The sequence below is a fragment of the Rhinolophus hipposideros genome (genome assembly GCF_964194185.1).
Source record: "Rhinolophus hipposideros genome assembly, chromosome: 6".
NCBI classification, from domain to species: domain Eukaryota; kingdom Metazoa; phylum Chordata; class Mammalia; order Chiroptera; family Rhinolophidae; genus Rhinolophus; species Rhinolophus hipposideros.
This window is the reverse complement of record NC_138052.1, coordinates 44,866,140-44,886,961: the sequence shown is the minus strand read 5'-3', so window position 1 is coordinate 44,886,961 and position 20,822 is coordinate 44,866,140. Positions and strand designations below refer to the sequence as shown.

The 20,822-nt window shown below is 33.8% G+C and overlaps 1 protein-coding gene across 4 annotated transcripts in view; it reads right to left on the bottom strand.

The window, feature by feature from the left end:
- The window catches only part of B3GALT1 (beta-1,3-galactosyltransferase 1), a 531,946-nt gene that overhangs the window by 339,406 nt on the left and 171,718 nt on the right, over window positions 1–20,822 (bottom strand). The window lies entirely within an intron of this gene.

The window sequence follows — 20,822 nt, the reverse complement described above, 5'->3', positions numbered from 1 at the left end:
TTAAGTATTGTTTTCTGGAACTAGCAAAGAAAATAAGCTAGCTTTGGCAGTTGATCATGTCCTGCTGTAATCCAATGAATCCGTTTTCTACAGGCTTTACTTGCCAGGCCTCTTTTTCCCATTTCCTGAAAACAGACTATTCAATTCTACCCAAACCTCCTCTTCAATGCTACCCAAACACTACCCTCTACAACCTAAAGAATTATATTTGGTTGAAAATGTATTTTAAATCAGACTTGCAGGAGAAATATCTCATTTGATTGCTCTTTCTGAACCTCTACATTTTGTACATGTTATTCACCCACAGAACTGTCTGGAGCATAAGGGAACCCAATAGTGTAGTGCTGTGTAAAGGTGAGAGAAGTCAGGAAGCCTGGGCAGTGTTACCAGCTCTAAAATGTGTCTCCCCCTGCCAGATTGCCTTGATTTGTCAAATAATCTACCTATGGAGACTCATAGTACAATAATATAAATTGGATGGTACTTCTGAACTCTGACTACTTCTAAGAATCTTATTTTGCATATCTTTGGAATTCATAAGAGCAAGTTTTTGGAGACTGGAGAAGTGGAACCAATATATCTTCCAAGGTGAGGCACACAAAAGCTATATATACGTGTGTGTATAAAAGGTATATATATATGGTATATATATATGGTACATATATAAAAGGTATACATATATATATATATATATGTATATATATATATATATAGTCCTTCCTTATTAATCTTATTATTTTCAACATGGGTAATTTCTTGACTCTCATTAATCCTTTTAAATATCAATGGGGACAATATGGATATATCTAAAAACCTTAAAGTGAAATGATCCACACACAAAATGTACATATTTTATGGTTACATTTATATGATGTTATAGAAAAGGAAAAAAAGAAAAATACTATGATGATAATCAAACAGTGTTTGTAAGAAACTAACTGGAATGTAGCACGAGGGACCTTATGGTAATAATAGAAAAATTCTACCTCTTGATTGGGGAGGTAGTTATATGGGTGCATACACTTGAAAAAACTCCATGGAACTTTGCCCTTAAAAGTCTGTATTTCAGTGTAAGTAAATTATACATCAATAAAAAATGAACAAACAATGGGATTCAAAGAGACCTCTCAGCTTTGGACTGATTTTGAATCAGGGAGTCTTTAAGAAGGAATCTCTATACCTCCTTTTTGGCAGTAAAAAAACAATTCTTCATTCTTTCATTCATGTATCCACTTAACAAAGATTTATTAAGCATAGACATATCCAGAGTTAACACAGGGTCAGCAGGTTAGAGGAAATAATGTTAGCAAAATGGACACAACCTCTATTATGAACATAGATTCGGTTGGGGGAAAATGAACAACTGAAATGGACAAGAACAAAGAGTTATGGCTGTAGCATTAAGGGGAGGTCCACGTTTTAAGTGAGGTCTTGCACAGAAACAGAATGAACTATTTTATGCTAAACCCCAAGCTAATATGAGCTGAAAATATTGGTGTTCGCTGAGTCACTAAAAGCTGTTGGAGTGATCAGACCAAAGCAAACCAAATAATGTTATTCTCTTAAACCAAGCCTGTATATCCTCTAAGTTTACTGAGTCAAAACATTAAAATATTTTTCATGTCAAATTTCATTGGGACAATGAAGTCTTTCTTTTTCTTTAACAAAATTTAAGTCTTCTACACCCTAGGCTAGGGCAACTTATACATACAGCTGTCCATAAGGATAACATGTTACATGACTGCCTTTCCCATGAACAAATCCCAGCTGGGAAGACAGGTGCATCTACTTCTGGTGACAGTGCTGCCAACGAGGGATTTGCAGGCTCTCCCAACAACGTGCATTATGAATACTTACAATAAATCCAAGCTTGTGACAGGTGCAGTATTTGATATACAAAATATAACCATGACTACAACAGCATTCCAATAAGAAATGCTTCCAGATAAATTCATCTCCCTGACCACCAATCCCACACACACTTTTAAATGAAGTCCTCCCTGTGGGCATTCCAATTTTTAAAGCATATGAAAAATTTTCTTAGCCTACCTGGTACCAAATATCATCAGATTCCTTTTAACGGCTTTCTAACCTATTTTTTCCAAAATTCTCTCCAAAATGGGAGGAACCATTTATAAGATTTCAAAAATGAAATAATATAATTAAAAACAAAACAAAACCCAAACCACCTTGTGAAACTCTCTAGAAAGGAAACCTACATTTTTTTTTAACAATCATTCTAAGAGGAAACTTGCTATGAAACGGAATAGTTCAAAAATTAGCTTTCGAGTGAGAAGCTTACTTCACACCAAGACCATAATGGGCAGATGGATGCTTTGTATTTAGTCAACCAAACATCCACAACATTACCTCTTACTGGTCTCTACTGTCCTTCCCAATCTGTGACCAGACAACTTAGGGTTTGGGTTGCATTCTATTGGCAGGACAGAAAATGGCTACTAAAACTCTAAAGTAACTGGGATTCTAGATAACTCTCTCACACATGGGAACCATTCCATGTATTCACCGAAAATATTGCAATCCAAACTGTAAAGTGTGCAATCCACACTTTAATTACTTTCTTACTCTGGTCAAAAGAAATCCTCTATTGCTGTAATATTAGGAAATATGGTTCTTGCTTGCATAGGTTTAACATATTTAAGAAATATGTATATATATAAATATAAAGGTATACATACATACATACAACATACATGTACATATATGTGTGTGTGTGTGTGTGTATATATATATATATATATATATATATATATATATATACACCAAGTAATACATATTTTTTAATTCCATGTTTTATTTTTATTCTCCAACCAAATAGTTGATGATTAGAATAGTTAACACAAAGGGACATTTTCCTAGCATGTTAGTGTAATTTTTCTTCCTTTTTCTAATGTTTTCTCTCCCCATCTCACTTTAGTTTTGGTTTCTGTTCTTTCTTTCTACCAATGTGAATGTCAGCTCTCTGTGTTCCCAGTTCCTTAGTCATTCTTTGATATTCACTGGTACGTTAAGAAATATTTTAAGGAAAAATGTGGTATGGAGTTTGTGAGATTTGAAGAACTTAAAAACACTGACATTTAAGATTTTTCTGTCTCAGTCCATTGGATACATAATTATAGTGCAAAATTCTAGTTAATTTCTAATGGTTTTGCATTGTCATTAGTTTTCTTTTTCAGTAAACTCTCAGAGATGTCACATCATGACATTCAGTGTGCAGGATCCACAGGCCTGTACCCACTGATAAGACAAGATTTTCCTATGTGTCCTTAGAGCAAATTTTAAGCAGCTCCAAGTTTAATAAATTTATTAAAACTGAAATTTATCTAATTGCACTGAAACAAGTTTTTCTTTGAAACAATTTGAAAGATGAAGTAAACTCTTTGTCATTAGTGATTTAGGATTGAATTTTTCCAGAGGTTCAGTTTTAGGAATTAGCTTTACTGCATAGCTCGTATGCATACTTCAGATAAGTTCAAAAGTGTATATTTAAGTGCCAAAATGGGCCAGTGACTGTATAAGACACAATGGATACATACATAAAACATGACCCTTCCTCTACAGCAACTCATAGCTTAGCCAGTGAAAATAGGAAGACATAAACACATAAAAAGATAATTTAATGCCATTTGGCAAGTGCTATGACAAATGTATATACCAGGCTATGGAAAAAATGTAGGTTGTAGACTCAATTTTCCAGATGAGGTGGGAAGGACTAGGATAGGTTCTACATATATTGACTGAGTATGTAACTTTGGGATATGTGTCATCTAAATGAGTTCTTAAGATACTGTTCTGATTATTAGTTGCAGAATTTATTAAATACACATTTGGTTTTGCTCTGTTTTTTCATTCAATAATCTTTTTTTAATAGTTACCATGTAACTAGTTCAGGCAGAATTTTCTCACCCATAAAATGCACATACATATACAGTTATTGTGATATATAATGAAATAATATATGTAAAATACTTAACACAGTACATGGTACCTGGTATGTGGTAACTGTTCTCCCCTCAAAAAATAAAAATAAAAAGAAAGAAAGAAAAAGAAAAGACAAAAAAGAGTGAAAAAATAAAACTCAATCATCCCGACTAAAGATTTGGTTTACCATTGTAACTCTCTGCCCTTGGGCAAATTTTTCATGTTTAAAAGATCTGGGATTAGTTATCACACTTCTTCCCTTGGAAGTCATCCAACTCACCCAAATAGATTGCTTGGTGTTTATATCTCAGGGGAGAGACACACATTTCTCTAAGAATAGGACTCATATGGGGCACCTCTGTAGGTAGAGAGATAAGGTCTCAAGGGAGATAGGTGAGTTATGGGAGATCCTCAAGGTTTTCACAGAGATCATGCATATTATGGGTCTGCATATTCCTCTTAAACACAATGGATGGACAAATTTGAAAGACTTTGCAATGCATTGAGTATCTTTAATGGAAAGAAGGCTTTATCTAGCACACCATTTTTGGTTATGTGATTCTTTGGAGGGCAACTGAGCTATTTTATAAAGTTGTAAATTGTAGATAACTGATAGTTAAAATGATACTTATTCAAAGATAAGCAAATTCTTTCTGGTGGAGGGAAAACTGATTTCTCCCCATTCCAACCCTAAGGAAAAAAGTCAGTTTTGCATGTATTCATAGATTCATTTCAACATTCCAGATTCAACTATGTATGTGTGGTATTTTGAATGCACTACTAAGCCAATTGATAACATCTTATTAGTTTCCTTATTAATAACAAAATTAAATATAATTTTTGATAGCTTTTTATGTTTATATAATGATCTTGAGTTTGCCCCTTTAAAACTATCCTCTAAAAATATTATTTTATATTTTTGTTTTGAATTCTCATAATTTAATAAATAATCTAAGTGATTTGGGGATCTATTAAACCACTATCTTCTAAACATACACTCTCATATGAACCCAGTGTTCATGTTTATTATAGATACAACTATTTTGGCATCAAGAAGTATTAGTAATGACCCAACAATCCCTCTCCTGGGTGTCTACCCAAAATATCTGAAAACATTTATCCATAAAGTTATGTGCTCCAATGTTCATTGCAGCTTTATTTACAGTGGCCAAGACATGGAAACATCCGAAGTGTCTTTTGATAGATCATTGGATAAAGAAGTTGTGGTATATATACACAATAGAATACAATACTGCCAGAAGAAAAGATAACATAGTGCCATTTGCGACAACATGGATGGATTTTGAAATTATTATGCTAAGTGAAATAAGTCAGACAGAAAAAGTCAAGAACCATATGATTTCACTGATATGTGGGATATAAAACTGAAAGCAACAAAAGAACAAGAGAAACAAATGAAGAAACAAAATCTTATAGACACAGACAATAATTTAGTAGTTACCAGAGGGTAGGGAGGGAGTGGAGTGGTGGATGAGGGTAAAAGGGATCAAATATATGGTGATGAAAGAGAACTGGCTCTGGGTGCTGAACACACAATGTGAGATATAGATGATGTATTACAGAATTGTACACCTGAAACCTATGCAACTTTACTAACAATTGTCACCCCAACAAACTTTAATTTAAAAATAAAAAGGAAAAAAAAGTATTAGTAAGAACAGAGACAGACAAAGGCTAATGATGACAGTGCACAAAGAGATTTCCACGAACAAAAGAGTAGAATTATCACTACTGTGCATACTATATTGCCACACTAAATATTAAGAACCTGTGTATAGCAAGCTAATGACATACTCACATGGTAAACGGATATTTCATTTAAACATAATATCTCCTATTACATTAAAAACCAATATTATGAATGAAATTTCTCAGATTTGTAGATCTTTTTGCATTTTACTTGAAATCATATTTTGTAAGATGTATAAGCATAAAGTGTTTATGCCTGGTTTTATGTTTGCATATTTTTAAGTAATTTTAAGTAATTGTCATGAAAATGATTTGATGCTGGGGTTCAAAAAAGATTTGTTTTCTCCTTGTTTTTCCTTTAAAAAGACTCTATATACTATACAAATTTAAGAAACACTGGCTTAAAGGATCATGGGAAATGCATATTTCAAATTTTGCAATTTTAGAAATGTAGTATTTAAGAGATAAAACTCTGGTATCCTGAAAGTTATTTTAATCTCATGATCATCTTTAATTCATCCTGACTTCCCAGCAGATCATGTGCTGTAAGAATAAAGAAGGCTCAAAATAAATGTCATTGTTTTAAAAAAGTCTAGTCCTAATAAAACTTTGAAAGATCCCCTGTGTAGCTGTGAAAAATCATTTATCTCTTCAGATTCTGATTTATTATTAATTTGAGTTTAGTAACATTAGAATCCAATTATGCGATTATTTTATTAGCAAAGAAATGAAAGGAGAAGTGGATTTTGCTGCATTCATTTTAATACCAAGAAGAAAAAAAAATAAGCTAAATATATCTTGTTTAAACTGATGGCATCATTTTCTACTCTTCTAAAAACCAGTTGCATCTTGGGAAATGATTAGGTGGGAAGTATGTTTTAATTATTTAAAAAACCACATTTCTTTCTGTATATCATTCATTTAACAGAGCCTTTTTATGGAATTCAGCCTTAAAACTGAGTATCTTGAATTAACTCTTTAGGGATCTAACAGAGTGCTCTCTCTAGTGGTGAAGAAGGAAATATCAAATACATAGTTCCATCACCAAATGGAATAAGTGAAGATTCCAGGTGTGGATTTGAACTTCTTGGAAAGGTAGGGTTTGGGAGTTTCTGCTCTGTGGGATAAAAACTTGAGGACATTTGATGTTCACTTGGTGACTGAGGGATTCTCAGTATTTAGTACATTAGGGAATGTGCCCACTGTTCTTTTTTACTTATTTACCCGTAGTTCCTGGCATATAGTAGGCATTCAATCAATGAATCGATGATGTTTATAGGGAGGAGGGTTTAACCAAGACAGCATGCTCATATTAAAAGATGCAGAACTATTATAGCAAAACTATTTTAACATTAATTGTTTTAATTGGAGAACATTATTTAAGTTAGAATACAAAGACATACAATTGGCATATTTTTGTTTTGTTTTTGTTGTAGCTTATGGAGATAGGCAAATATAGATAAATATACAGTACACCTATCATTTTATTCCACTGTGGGTTTCCTTCTGTAGAAGGATATTTTGCTAGTAAGCTAAGTGCTGATTTTTTTCAATTTCTTTTAGTTCTATTTTTCTACTATAGTTAAGTAGCAAGGAGGATTTTTCTGGATGCCTCAGGGTATGGATGATTCAGAGAGAGAACACAGAATCACATTTTGGGCCTTTGAGCAATTAATTTGACCTTTGTACATTAACAGTGGAGAAAAGTGCAGACAATAGTCTTTAAAACGATGGCTTTGAATTGCAAGTACCAGTACCTTAGGAGGAAAAGAATTCCAAAAGCTTGGATTTAAATATCAAGAGCCAAATCCTGGAGGACTTGAAACAAAGGGTTTAGACCATAGAGAGGGTAGGAAAATAAATAAATAAATAAAAAATAAATAAATAAATAAGTGATACCATACAAGCAGTGTTACTACAAAAAGGAGAGATGATAAAAATAAAAATCCTTTTTGGACTAGAAAAGGATTGTTCCCTAAGGGAGAACAAGAGTACAGATAGTATGTGTGTGTGTGTGTGGGGGGGGGGGGGCTTTGTTCCCTGAACCTACTTTGGGACTGAAACTCTGGACAGTTGGGTAACAGAAACTTCCCAAAATATTCAGTAACCTGCCCTGACAACTCACCCCATATCTACTCTGGAACTCAAGAAGTTCCTTGCTGGCTACCCTTCATCAAACTAGTCAGCAGCATGCAGTAGAAATGTCAGCAGGGCAGAACCAGGTAAAGAGAAGGCATGAAGTACGTATCGCTACCCAGCTGAAGCATTCTTCAGCTCTCATAACTTATGGAAGAAATAACAGAAATTCTCAAGACTGTGGCTGAGGAAGGAAAAAGTTACGAGTTGAGAATCAGTGAGCCTAAAGGGTTATTCTAGCTTGGTGCAGAAGGACTCCATAGCTGAACAGAGTTTATAGGATGAGCAGCTCTAGCTGGGGTCAGATTAGGGTGCTGCTAAATTTCAGAGGACCATAAAGTCAATAAAAGCCAAACAGGGGCCTAAGTCTGCAATGGTTGAAGTCCATGGTCCCATAGACTAACTTCCATTTTATCAATGCCTACAAGATAGAGATTAAATGACAACCAAGACTGCAGATGACACAGATGCAATCACACATCAGGCATCCTGATCCTAGGATAATACATAAGAACTCAACAACAAGATAGGCAGAGGGTAGAAAAAGGTGGTGGTAGAAAATCGTGAATTGAACCAAAAGTGAGTGAGCTTGAGACAAGAAGTGACCAAGTTACCTTCTACTGGCAAGGTTAGATTTTCTGTTACCAATCAAAAAAGACCAGAAAGTTGACTTATATTTAGTGGCAAACAAATGTGAGTTGCTTTTTTACACACTTGAATCTGTAACTTACTACCTGGCCTTCTCAATCGTATATATTTTAAAAACGAAAGCTAATACATGCAAAATATATGCTTTTTCATGAACACATAACAATCCACATTCAAATAATCAAGTAGTAACCAACAGAGCGGAGAAAAGATTGTTCTAGGACTACTAGATCTCCAGCATTTAGTACAAGGCTTGACATTAAATACAGGTGAGTATTTTTGAATGAGTAATTAAAGAATAAATTAATCATGTCCAATACACATCTGGATAATAATAACAAATGCTAACATTGATCACTGAATTGGTACTAAACTGTTGCCTATACTACTCATTTAATCCTCATATATTTATCTGGTAAGTATTATTGTTTTTGTTATTTAACAGAATAGGAAGTTGTAGACGATAGGAGTTAAATGATCTGCTCAAAGACCCAGAGCTGGTAAGTAGCATATCTGGGATTTAAAAGTGCAAAATCTCAAACACTGCAATGTTGAATCTTAATTTAAAAAGTTGATTTTGAATAATTTAAACAATTTTGGAAAGTCCACCCTACCATTTACTCTTATTTGTCATTTTGTTTTTTATTTTAGTGCCCTCACTCAGCAACATAGCACATTAGATCTAGGGAAAAAGGATTTTATAGATCACCTGGTTCAGTCCATGGAATTGACTTATTCAAGGGCACATTGGAAACTCGTACAGTTGACCTTGAACACCCTCACCTGTAGTCAAAACCCTGTGTATAACTTTTGTCTCCCTCAACACTCAAGTTGTCCCTCGGTATCTGAAGAGGGATTGGTTCCAGGACCTCCGTGGATACCAAACTCCATGGATGCTCAAGACCTTACATAAAATGGTGTAGATCAATGCATATAGGTGGCCCATAGCATCCACAGACTCCCAACCTCAGACTGAAAACAGTACAGGTATTTATTGAAAAAATAAAATCCACATCTAAGTGGACTTGCACAGTTCAAACCCATGTTGTTCAAGGATCAACTGTAGCTCTTCCTTTAGGGAAAACAAAAACAAAAACAAAAACAAAAACACTCTTGCTCTCTTCTTTTTCCTTCATTTTATTATTAATTTTCCTCACCCATTTTAATAATTGTTAAATGAGTGGAAAAGGTGATTTCAAGGGATTAGAAACACGAGATCAGTCAGTGAAGGCTGAAGCTAAAATTGGTAAAGCAAACCCATTTGCATAAATATAGTATTATAAACAATATCTAAAGCTACGCTTTTAAATAGCTTGCTGCTAAATGTATTCATTGTAAAGAAATTCTTTAAAATGGCATGAATACTACTATCTCAGACCTCTAAGCTATTTTATTGTAAAGCTATTTTAAAGATCTATTTTATGTATAATATTCTATTTTAATGTTCTGGGCAAACTTGCACAATACACAAAATATATCAAAATATCAATTGTTTGAAACAATAAATAGACCTTCCAAATACTATTCACATGTTGTTAGTCTTTTCTATTCTGTGATTCAAAATGTGCTTTTATTGCTGTCTTTTCAATCAGCTTACTGAAAAGACATGGCTGGACAAACAGATATACTCAAAACAGATGATTTAACGGAATGTGTATAAGGAGAAATTATATCTTTAAAATGTTGAATCGTTTCCACAACCATCCATTCTTTAAAACTATTAGACACCAAGGTACATTGACAAATGGGTCTAATAGTTTCTCTGACATGGTCATCACAGAAGAATTGGTAATGCACGCTCCTATTTTGTTAGACATGCACTTCAAGTGACATTTAGTGCCCATAAAATGGTCTGATAACTTACAATTGGGATAAAACTAAAGTAATATGTTACATACTTCGTAAAAATGTTTCTTTGAAACTCATTTTCACATTATTATATGATCTCACTGCATCATCCTTCCTCTTTTTTTCTGTCTAATCGTCCCATTGCCTTTTCCTTAGGATCTTTAAACTGTTCTTGCAGCTAGTTTTTGTTTCAAGACCCAAGTACTATTTGTGTATGTGGTCAGTCACTTCTTGGTCTGGAGCAATAAATGTGCCACTGGGCCAAGAATGAGGGTACAAAGGCGGCAACCTGAGAGTGGGTCACATAACGCCAAGGATGTCATTTCAATCTGCCCCTCTAGCTCTACTTGCTGACATGATTTTTTAAAGCACCTTTATGTTCTTTCCCTTTCTCCACAAGGCTAAACTGTCAATCACCTTCCCAAGTTACAGAGTTTAAATCAGCCCAACATTAAAAAGCCCATACTCCTGTGCTCATAAGTGAGATAAATCTTAAACATAAAAAGCATTTCCCAGTGCCTTAGCTTTTGCTCTTCTTTTTGAGGTATGCATTAGGATACTTTGATGACTCCTAAAACTTGAATAATTAATAAAGACATGGATGTGACCAAACAGTTTGAAAGTAATTGGCCGATCTGCTCCTTTTATCTTCTGCAGACAGAATTATTTAAGGAACTACAATACTTACTTAAGTGAGGCTTTCTGAAAATTCAGACGAAAGCCTTTTCTCTTGTTTTACTTTCTTCATATTTGGTTATACTGATTTCTCTTTTATTCTTTTACTTCTTTGCTTTCTCTTCTTTAACCTCCTTCTTTTTAATAATTAAATGATTTCATTTCAACAATTAAAATGAAATATGGATTGTAGATGATGAAATAAATTGCTCAAATACTTAAGGAAGCCAGATGATCTCAGTGAAGAGGTATAGATAAAGGAATTTTAAAGTTTTATTTTGAATGGGGTACCTATATTTTTAAATGAAGGCATAGACTTTTGCACAGAATGTTTATTAAGATACTGAGACCTTAAAGCAGTTGACAGAATTTCAAAACTGTCAACAGTATTCCCCTCTCAAAGGAAAATCCCAAAAAGCTGTTTAATAAGGACAAGGTTTAATAAGACAAGAAGCATCATGATTTGTATCCTTCAACATTAGTTGTTTTTGTAAAGTTTTAGGCCCCAGAATTGAAATGTGTCTTGAGGCCACAACATAATGGGCAAGAGATGACATTTTCTGAACTACAAACCATAAGACTAATGAATACTTCTAACTATATGTTCAGTGACATTAAAAACATGCTCAATACTTTTAGCTGTCCTAACTCTGGCCTACTCAAGATAAATAGCTGGAGCCCCTAACTTAAATTCTAAGCTCTGTCCACAATAGAAGCAAGGCGATTGCATGAATATCGTAGTGTTCTTTCAGATCCATTTATTATCATGAGTTGCTATGGGTTGTACTGTGTCCTTCCCAAATTCAAATGCTGAAGTCCTAATTCCCAGAACTTCAGATTATGACCTTACTGGGAAGTAGGATTGTTACCCACGTAATTGATTAAGATGAGGTCATCGTGGAGCTGAGTGGGACCCTAATCCAACATGACTGCTGTGCTTGTAAAATGGAGAAATTTGGACACAGAGACACATGGGGAGAATGCCATGTGAAGAAGAATGCAGAGATCAGGATAATGCAGCAGAAGCCAGGAAACAACAGAGATCGCCAGCAAACACACATGAGCTAGAAGAAAGGCGTAGAGAGGTTGAGCCCTCCCTCAGTAGGAATCAACCCTACCACCTTCATCTGAGACTTCCAGTCCCCAGAACTGTGAGACAATAAATTTTTGTTGTTTGAGCCACACCATTTGTGGTACTTTGTTATGACAGCTCTAGCAAACTAATAGTTGTTTAGGAAGAAGATATATAAATTCTGATGTGATATTTACAATGCGTGGCATGCATACTTATTTGTTATTATGAGGAGATAAAATTTTTACTCATCCAATAATTTTATTTGAATTGGCAATTCAAAATTTTTAGAATCACTTCAGAATCACATTTATGTACTCCTTTTGGAGAGGAAACTACCCAATGAATAATTTACATCTGGGTCAAAATTACATCAAATTTTAGGAGTCTATCAAAATAGTGATAAGAACCTACAATGTATCTTCAAGAACTGATTAAAGTACTGTGGGTAGCATTTCAACTTGTGGCACATAATTTGTATCTGCGATAACTGCAGGAGTAGATCCAGCTTTTATGAGGCCCAAATCTTATACAACTTTAGGTTCTCTAAGGAAAAAAAAAAGACAAGATTACAAGTCAAAAATTAGATTCATATCGAATGGGCCCATGTAAGTGACAGGCCCTGAAGCTTCGTTTTCATTAACTTCACCTGAAATCTACCTCTGGCCATAAGACAGTGACAATACAGACCAGGGATAATATAATCAGTCTCATAGGAATGAAGTGATGCTTATATCAACACAATTTTGCTAGACTATAACTGTGAAGTAAATATAAGTTGAAACACAAGGGAAAATGCTGCAAATGTTCTAGACAGATCAGTCTGGTCTAATTTCATGTCAGCATTTCTCCACAAGCAACTGTACTATATAGGCAATGAGTAAGATTGTGTCAATGAGAAATCAAATCAAATAGCTGGCCAGTTTGTCAACCTAAAACAGATAGTAAGTCAAAACAGCTATTGAAGTAAGAGCCGATTGATTGATCAGAAATCTTCCATATTCCTGTGGTATACCCCATAGACACAGCTTCAGATACTAACATCTCCATTCTGTTACATTCCTTCCCCCTCTGTACAATATTGAGTACCAAGCCTTTTCGAGTCAGCTCAAGAACCTGTGCCATTTCATGTGTTTATACCTTTGTCCATTCTGGTTTCTCTATTTGGTTGTATCTCTCTTTGTCTTCCCAGTAAATGTCCCAGACTTAACCCTTTTGCCGCAACGGTTGGGTAGATCCCAATATTTCCATCCACTAATTGAGGATGGAAACTTCCAGAAAGGAAGTTTAGGAAAGCAGATGTACATTTTTCTATATTTTTGTGTTTTTCACAAATGAATAAAAACAGGAAATTTTTATAAATAAAAATAATGTCATTTATATACAAAGCAGCTCAAATTGTTATTTTTAAATGCATAAACCACACAAAATATCAACTTTTTGTTTTCTTGTCGATTTCTGACACATTTTGAAAAACAAACTTCAAAAAATTAACGCAGCGAAAAAGTTAAAATAATGGGTTGAGGATTTATTACTTTACATTACTCTACATTACTCCAGGATAGTTATGTTCTTGAACCCATAAGTATGATACATAGTCTAAGAAGAGCCATACTTTTCAAAGTCTCCACCTTTCTCTCCTATTTACTTCCCTGATGTACAAGAGCCGCCCCTGTTCAATATTCCCTCTAAAGTATCTACAAACTTCTCCCCCCATCCTGGTTCACTCACACATTCCCCTTCTTCCTTCTCTTGACTTGTATAATCAAAGAACTGATCAGCCAAAGGCACACCTTTCTAGGAGAGCAGTGGAGGGAAAGAAAATAAGAAAACCACCTTTAGCTCCAGGTGGAAGGGAAAGAGTGGGGATATGCTATGTTCATGGGCTCCTTCTTTTTTCAAAACTGAAATACTCTCAGAGACTCCAGGAAAACCAACCTCATGACCCACTGCAACGTCCTTCACTATTAATTGATTACTCCCTTACCTTTTTATTTTTATGACCTCTGTACCTTTATCATGTTTATTGTGCTTATGATACTATATTGAATTTTTAAAGTCTATTTCTGCCAAAAAATGTGAACTTTTAAATCAGGGCTCTATAGTCTCAGAGCACAGTAATGTGTCTAAGGTAGCATTTGCAAATATCTTTACAGGTTATTACAACTGTGCCTATTCCCTTGGGGCATGTTTCTTGAGAATCTACATGATAATTGGAAATGTGGTGCTAATTTTTAGAATGACTGGCATATAGTAGTTGTTCAATAAATGATTATTGATTGAAAGACTGAATTTATGAGATGTGAGCTTGTGAATAATTAGCCTCTACAAATAGACTTTATGGTTCCAAGTAGAACTCATTGGAGAGTTCTGCATATAGAGTGTACCTGATACAGATTTCTAAGTTAATTATATAATCAAGTAGGCAAATTCAGGCCAGATTTAGTTTTGGCAAATTTAATGTTCCACATAGAAAATGAGTTAACATTCCTTCACTTTTTTCCCCCCAAATAGGAAGGACATTTAGACCTCTCTCTCATATAGTATATTACAATTTGTTATAAAGCATCCCAAACAAATTAAAATACTGACATCACTGCAGGTCATTGCCAGTTTTCTACCATGTGTCACTTCACATTTGACAGCCCTATTCCTTGGATGCTGCCAAATAAAGACTATGAAGTTTAGAGCCAACAGTAAGATTAGATTGTATGGGAAATATGAATTAGACCCAAGAACTGGGAGGGTGCTGAGGTGGTTTGGAAAGGACCAATATTGTCCAATATACTTGTGGACTACCATCTTTGGCAAAGGGTTTCCTATTCATTCTTGTTAACATCTCCCACCTCCACTTTTGTTTCACACCCTTCCAAATACACACGTGGATACACAGAAAAATGTGTATGTCTGAATTCTGAATTGAAGTCCCATCACAGCATCTTATCAGCATCAACACACAAAGACTGACAAATTTGTATATCCTGTAAAACTTACAGCCAGATGGCAGACTCAAACATGCACTGATTATACTAAACACTGAAAACATACTGAAACATTAAACACACTAAAATTAGCTAGTTAGTATATAACCAATCATATCAAGGAAATCAACAACAAAAACACCAGAGAACCAATTACAGAAGGGAGTTCTTTACCTTAGAGTACAAGCTTTCATGGTCTGATAGTATTTTATCCTACTACAGTGGTTCATAATATCCCTTTGCCCTTCTCCCACCTGGCTGGAGGCTCTTTGAACTAGATATTATCCAAAGGCTTGGCCTAGGTAGGCACTATGAAAAAAAGGCCTTCCACAGCTTTATTATGACTAATGCACCATGTGAGTCACCCACCAAGAGCTTAAAGTACTGTGAATTTTTACTCTTGCTTCAAAAGGAGCATACGCAGTGTATATCTTAATAGGAAAAGGAGTGTATCTTAACAGGGAAATTAATTCTTGATTTAGTGAATACTACTACACTGGATAGTTTTTTGTAATGCTGAATGATTCTTTAAGTAATTTGGAAAGGCTACCTCTGGTCAGTTTCCACATGCCACCTTGAAGCCGGTTCACTGTAGGTGCTATGACACATTGTAGTGTTGATAGTAATGTACTCAAACTCTGTATCAGCTGGATTTCCCCAAAGCTCATTAGTTTCTGACAGAGACTGCCAAAATCTCAGTTTCTGCATCTGCTCTCTTACATCTTCAACTCCAAAATTCATCTTTCAATTTCAATGGGAGTAATTTAGGGGATCAAGTTTGGTATATCAATTATTTTTTTCCTCTCAGCTAACTTTGAAGGGATAAAACCATTCTGTCTATGAAAGAATCATTTGCATATAGGAGTATATCTTCCCACCAAGTTTTACTTCTATTTATGTGGCATAAATGAACCAAATGTTGTTTTTCATTTTCAAAATTCACATATATTTAATATGTACTAATTAATTAGGAGGTCCTTTTCAGAAATAACAGTTTCCATAGGCTCTTTCAGGATAAAAAAACAAAAACAAAAACAACAACAAAAAGCTAAACAAGAAAGGGTCTCTTCCTTTTGTTTATATAGCATTATGCTTATCTATTTTAGCAGATTCTCCTTCAATTTTCCCCGTTGGAAAGGATCAAGGAGCTGAAAACACATTACAATGAATCTTTTCAATCAGTCTGCTCTTTCCTACTTATATAAGGGATAACAAAATATCAAGTTGCCGAAAGCCATGAAGCCTATTTTCTACGTAGAATAATAAATCCTTAGGACAGAGGCTTTGAATGCTCCCTTACAATAGCTACATGAAATTGATCAAGTTACATGGAAAAATAGATATAGGTTTTATTCAAAATTTTACATTTCCTAATGTTTTGCAAAGTTTTTAAAATAGAAAAATCTCCCAGAAATTGGTGTACTATATCTCACAAAGTAAAACTGAAAGACTGGTGAATATAATCTTAACACTGTGAAGTCTTCAATGTGGATGGAATGGATCATGATATTGTGAAGTTAGTAGAGTAGGAATATGGGCTGTAGAGATTATGGCAGTATGGTCAATCTCACTCACAGTTCCAATTCCTCTCCAGCTCCTTCTGTTTCCAACAATTTAGATATTGACAGTTAAAAGAAAGAAAACAGAACTCTTAATTGCTATTATAGTTATTAAAATAATCTGACATCACTTGTATTCTTTACAATCCAAATCTTTACAACATTCCAAGAACTGCATTAGATAACAAATGTATTTATACATTATTTACAATTTAAAGTTAGGATGCTGAGACTAAAATCTATTTCTTAATACAAGAAAAGGAAGACAACATTTTCAGACTACTATTTCTATTTAATTTTTAATTGCTACAACTCAGAAAAAAAGTTAACAGATTTTTAGTATTTTCTGGATTGATCTGACAGCAGAAAATGATTAATGGGTCTATTCTCGGGGATGATTATGCCAGTGAACTTAATGGACCTTCTTGGTATTATGAAATTAATGGCATCAAATAAACTCCCTTTGGGATAGAGCAAAAATCAAGTAGAGAGACACTGAGTTTGAAGTTAGGGAGACGTACTGCTGAGCCCTTGGTCCCAGAACTCATGAATATACATTAGGATTATGGTTTAGAGGAAAGTTACTGTGATGGGAGTTTATTTTTGAAAGTGAACAAAAGAGTGTTCAGAATAAAATAACAATTCTATTCTTGAGAATCAACACTGTAGCAAGACAGTCTTTTGCTGCACATCCTATAGAAATAATTTTCTATAATTTGCTACTAATTAGGAAACAAAGAATACTTGACAATTTGCATAGGCTTTGGAGATATATAAGACTAGTCACATTTCAATGCAAACTAACAATAGCTTTTTCTTACCTGACATGAATTTTTAATGATTGTATATATTAATTAAAATCATGTACTGATATGTAAAAATATGAATGATAATTAAAAACTGCTTTCCAGTATAGTTTCATGATTCTAGAAGAACGACTATAGTTTGACAGTATGTTATCAAAATCTCTTTGTAGATGATACTGTTAACTTTTTTTTACAATGATTGCAAGTATCTCTTTGATCACATTTTCAGTACCATTAATAGGTATTTAAGATGCATTTTATTAAGATTCAGATTGTGTTCTTATCATGGACACATTTGTTCACATGTACTGCGTAACACATTAGTGTAGGCACACAGGTTCTATTTACTAGTTTGTACATGGGTGCGTACCCATGGGGGAAACCATTTTAATTCTAAACGTGAAATCTTAAAATTCCATAGTTCAATTTTTTCCAATATATTATTTATTTAATAAATATATACTATATATGTAATACATACACAATAAGTATATGCTATATATAAACATATTAAATATTTATTTAATAAATATATACTAAAACATTAAATAAACATATAAGCACTATTCTAAATGTTTTGAAAGCACTAACTTATTTAATCTCCATACCAATCCCCTGAGATAGATAATGTTACCCCATTTCACAGATGAGAAACTGAAACACAGAGAAGTTCCCCTCAGTTATTTAACTAGCAAGTGGTGTCACACGTCAAGTAGGCTGGCTCTAGAGTCGACAATTTTATTATAATAACGACACTACGTTTCTCAGAATAGCACTAAGTAGCTTATATTATAGATTTGGCTTCTATAATTCTCTTAGCTGTCGAATGATTGTTGCAGACTATTTCAGGAGTAACAGTGCCACAAAAGACCTCCTTGTACCTCCTTAAATCACTCTACCTCTTACTTCCAAACAGGTCACCATTCAACATGAGAGATTAGTTAATTGTTTAACTTTATATATGGATCTACCATATCTATCTACCTATCGTCTATCTACTTGTATCTGGTTGTAGCAGTATTCTTTTTATTTTTATTCCTATTCCAATACATGAATCCATCTATTCCAACATGTGAACATACCAAGTTAAAAAAAAAAAATCCTTGCTACTATTGATGGACATTTGGGTTATTTCCAAATATTTTGGAAAATATGCATACAACAAATAATGTTGATATGAACTATGTTGACTTCCTATGGATATGGTAACAAAGTCCCCCAAAACGAGTGGCTTAAGACAGAAACTTATTATCACACAGTTCTGAAGGCTACCAGAAGGGCCATGTTCCTTCTGAAACCTCCGGAGGAATCCTTCCTTGCCTCTTACTCACTTCTGATAGTTTGTGGGTAATATTTGGCATTCCCTGGTTTGTAGATGTCTCCTTCCAGTTCTATGGTCATCTCCTGCCTGTGTGCATTTACAGCATCTTCCTTCTGTGCATGTCTGTCTCTGTGCCCAAATTTCCCCTTCTTATAAGAACATCAGTCGTATTGGATTGGGTCCCCTTTACTGACATCACTTTAACTTGATTACATCTGCGAAGACCCTATTTCCAAATAAAGTCACTTTCTGAGGTTCTAGAGGTTAGGAATTCAACTTTTTTTTAAGGAGATATAATTCAACCCATAAAAAAAATTCTTGTACATGTCCCATGTCTTTTTATCTAGCTAGCTAGCTAGCTAGCTAGTTAGCTATATTTAGGGATCATCTTTTCAAATCTATCACCATGCAATATAGAAACACATTTTTTTTCAAATGTTGACTTCAGGTCCAGAAATCTTGCTAAATTCACTTATTATTAACCCTTTTGCCGTGACGATCGGATATACTCAAATGAATATATCCTAAATTTTTATACATAAAAATGATGCCATTTATATACAAAGCAGCTCAAATTGTTATTATTAAATGCATAAAACAATCAAAATAACAATTTTTTTGTGAATTTCTGTGTTTTTTGTGAATTTCTGACACATTTTGGAATTAAAAACAAACAAAATCAATTGACGCAGCAAAAGAGTTAATCTAATAATTTTTCTGTAGATGCTTTTGTCTTGTCTTCATATACTACCATGTCATCATTTTTCTTTTTTTCCTAAACCGTGGATATTTGTTTCACTTCATTTTATTCACTGATAGATGCTGGATAGTGCAGTGTTGGATAGACGTGGGTATAATGGTATCCTTACCTTACTTCTGTTCATATGGGATAAGTATTAAGCATTTAATTATTAAATATAATGTCAGAAATAATTTGTCAGACTAGGAAAAAACTTTCCTATTCCTAGTTTAAGAGTTTTATTTTTTAATTATGAAGAAGTGTTGAATTTTATCAAATTCCTTTTCTGTATTTATTGAGATGACCATCTCATTTCTTTTTTTATTTTGCTAACATGGTAAAAGTTACATTGATTTAATTTTTGAATCTTCCATCATTGAAATAAACCCAACTAGATGATTAAGCATTATTTTATTTATGTACCATGGAATGTCACTTGCTAATATTTGGGATAAGACTTTTGTATTTATGTAATAAGAAAAAGTAGTCTGTACTTATTTTTCTTGTCATGTCCCTGTCATATTTTTATCAGATTTGATTTTAAAAATTGTATAGTCCACTCTCCAAGCAATTTATATTTATATTGAAAATTATTTATCATAGGCCTATTTTCAATACTACAGTCCTTCAGTTTGTGAAAATCAGTGATCTATAACATTTTACAGAGAATGACATCATTCCAGAAAGCTATGCTTTCACAATTACAGGACCCTTGAGTATACAACTAAATAATTAAGTGGTATCACTATCGGTTTCTTTCTGCCTCCTTACTATACTTTATATATCTCCTAAGAACTTATCACCAACTAACATATCATATTTGTATTTGTTTGGACGTTTATTAGTTGTCTATTTTCATCCACTGGAATATACACTGCATGAAGTAGGGTTTTTGGTTTACTCCAATGCTTTATACAGTGTCTGGCACGTACTAAACACTTAATATTTATTGAATGAATGAATGCATTTATCTCATACTATATACTCCAGCTTATTTATATGAATGTATATTATATCAAGTTTATACAGTGTATGCTAAATTAATTTGCTTACTTGATAGCTTTTTTCCAGTCATGGGAAACAAATACCTTTCACGAACAAAACACAAATGCTATACAAAATAGCATTTTGAATTAAAGCCAATTTATTAATGTCCTCATCATCTTTACCATGGAATGGGCTTCTGATCCCATCCTGTACAAGGACACAACCCTGTCAGTCATATGTCATCATGACAAAACTCTAGATGACAGGACAAAACAAAGAATCACCAGTCAACAGTTTATAAAATGGTTTTACAAATATGTGTGAATAAGAATTCAAAGAAATAAAGTAGTCTTCTTTTGAGAATCTTTTTTTTTTTTATTGGGGTGACAATTGTTAGT